This window comes from Cibotium barometz, chromosome 34 (assembly GCF_041138505.1).
Source record: "Cibotium barometz isolate CiBa-2024 chromosome 34, ASM4113850v1, whole genome shotgun sequence".
Taxonomy (NCBI): domain Eukaryota; kingdom Viridiplantae; phylum Streptophyta; class Polypodiopsida; order Cyatheales; family Cibotiaceae; genus Cibotium; species Cibotium barometz.
Window position 1 is genome coordinate 2,885,883 of NC_141079.1, and position 2,982 is coordinate 2,888,864.

Genomic DNA, 2,982 nt, shown 5'->3' on the forward strand with positions numbered 1-2,982 from the left:
CACCCCTTCTGGCCCAGCCCCACCCATGCTCATGGACACAGCCACCAAGCTCCCCAACCTCGCCACCCCTCCCCAAAACCCTTCCTAGATCCTTGACCTCAACTATCAAGCCATCCACCTAAACCTTCTCCAGCACAGTATCTTCATACAAACCCATTTTTCCCGCCACCTTTTCCTACATCCTCACCAAGCTCCCCTCTTCCTCTATCTCCTTTCTTGCCACCCTCTTCTTCTAAGGTCAAATCTCTTTCTCCGAACTAGCCACCCTCTTAGACTTCCCTTCAGGCCCCAACCCCCTCAACTAGGCCCACCTTCTCCGGTGTGGGCACCCTACCAAACCATCGACCTCGTCATCCCCAAGGGGCTTTGCCCATACCCGTACTCTCCCTCCTTCATCGTCGAAGCCCTTCACTTCCTTCATCATCGGGGGTGGGAGATCATCTATGCCGCGTACAAGTCCCTTTGCCACTATGAGCTCCCCCCTTACACCCACTAGGGCCTCCTCATCCTCTACCATAGATGCCACCTCCAACTCCAAGTAATCCACGCCATTGGGATCATCCAATTCGATGATTTCCATGTGGCCTTCCCCCTTGACTACTCCCCCCAAGAAGTTGAAGACACCCGCCGCTTCTTCTATTCGAAGTGCCCAGATAACAACTCCTTCGATGACGATGATGAGACGACACTGACGGAGGTGCTGCTCCCAAAAACCCCACCCTTGTCTCCTTCTCATCAACCTTCCTCCCCCCCACCCATCCCAGCCCAGCACCAGCTCCACCGAGGCCACTATGCTCACAAAGATCCATGCCTTTATTGATAGATATGAGCAGGTGCCTGATCCAGTGATTGTGGCCACCACCATCCACTTCTTCCACCTAATTATCACACTTCTAAAAGCTTTCTAGGATTGGAACCACTACTATGAGGGAAGCCAAGGCCTCACCTTCGACCTCAACAAAGGCCCAACTTTGAAGCACTTATTCGGCTACTACGAGCACGTCCAATGGATGCCTGCCTGGCACCTACTACAGACCTTCGAAGATATGATGGAGATCACTTTTTGGACTAGCTACAATGTCTTCCATCGATCCCCCCCAATCCCAAGTTGCGGTTTGACTTCATCCACACCTACTCCATCTACTATCGCTAAGTACCCTTGCGAGCTCCAAGGACAGATCTGAACTAGGAAGGGGGGTATGTTAACCACATTAGTTAACATCATTTTCAAGCATGGTTACACTTATTGTAACTCATTATTATGTAACTACGCTAAGCGCTTCATGAAAAAGATATATGGGATGGTGAGCTCATGTATATAAGTGATTTATAAAATATGAAAAGGGACAATCCCATTATCACAATTGAGTTTTGCCTTCTCTCTCTCACACACACTCTTGTGGCTATAGTGGATTCTCGTCTTGCCTTCTCTTTTCCCTCTTCTTGTCTTCTTCTTAAGATCACTCTTGGATACACAAAGGCATGGAGTAGAGGTAGAGCTTTCCATAGCTCCCTTCCTCTCTGCTCTCTACCTAGCTTGTGGAAGCTCCATTTAAGTGACACAAGTGGATGTGGAGCGAGCCCCTAGTGGCCTCACATCGGGGAGTTTACCCTCATTAGGGTTGGCTAAGTGCTAGTCTCTGAACCAACCCTTGCATGGTCTTCTTTCTATTCCTCTCTCGCTCTCTTGTGCAAGGTAGCATGTTGATTTGGTTAACGATCTCAGATAGGTGGCACCAATCGAACCGACTCCTAAGATTTATTAACATTGGTGTTAAGGTAGATACAAGATAATGTCGGGCTCCTCCAAATCATTATGGTGGTCGTATTCAGGCTTATTGGTGCATATCGTCCTACTCTAAGGATCACAATGGTGGTGTGAGGAGAATTTGTTGATTGAGGTGACATGATGCGTTACTTGGATATTTGTTATATGATGTGGATATATTATATATGCATGGGTTCGAGCCAATAAATGTGATGTAATTTTATTATAAAAAAGGCTTGTTTTTATAAAGGAGTGTGTGTGTGTGTGTGTGAACTCTTGTTTTCTATAAGTGATGGTGTGTGGGTAAAGTGGCAATTTCAATTCTAGGTGTGAGTTCACATCAACCTTAAACTCTCAAAGAGAGGTAATCCTTAAGATCCTCAAGACTTAACATGCAAGAAAAGTGAATTCCAAGAGATCAAAATAACAATTCTTGTATACGAAACACCTTAGACAATGATTGGCTAAGATCAAAAAAATCTTCAAGAAGAGAAGACTTCACGAGGATATGTTATTATGTAGTTGGAGGAATTCAACTTGTTTAGAGTTTCGACTCAAGGGTTGTGATGTCTTGTCAAGCTTATGATGATTTACTGTACTTCAAAATAAGAATGTGATTTGTTTTTTGCTTTATTGCAATACTACTTGTTTGAAATACTATATTCATGTATTGCATATGTTTGTCTTCCTACCCTGATTAATTATCTCGGACTAGATGCTCTGAGTCTTCTTGGCCTCACCTTGTGCTTCAAATGCACTATCTAGGTCACCATCTGATTGTCTTATTAGACTTCACCATTTTAGCCTTGAGTGGCTCCTTTTGGCCTACTCCCTTGCTCATTTACATGGCTAAAAAGCCCATTTTTTTCTAGTACTTTGTTGAAGAAGGATCACTGTATTCTATCATAATCCTTTTCAATATCAATTGTAGATGTTATCAAAAATTGACCTCCCTTTTATAAACATGTATTGTCTCTACCTGCACTATGCACCTGCCTCTACCTTCTGTCTCTCCTTACAACTTCCTCTTAATGCCTCTATGGAGCCTCCCTTTTATAAACCCGTATTGTCTCTACGTAGATGTTGTCAAAAATTGACCTCTCTTTTATAAACGTCTATTGTCTCTACCTACACTATCAGGCTGCCTCTACCTGTTCTCTCTTCTTCTGTAACTTCTTCCTCTGATGCCTCTATGGAGCCTCCTTGTGGTTTTG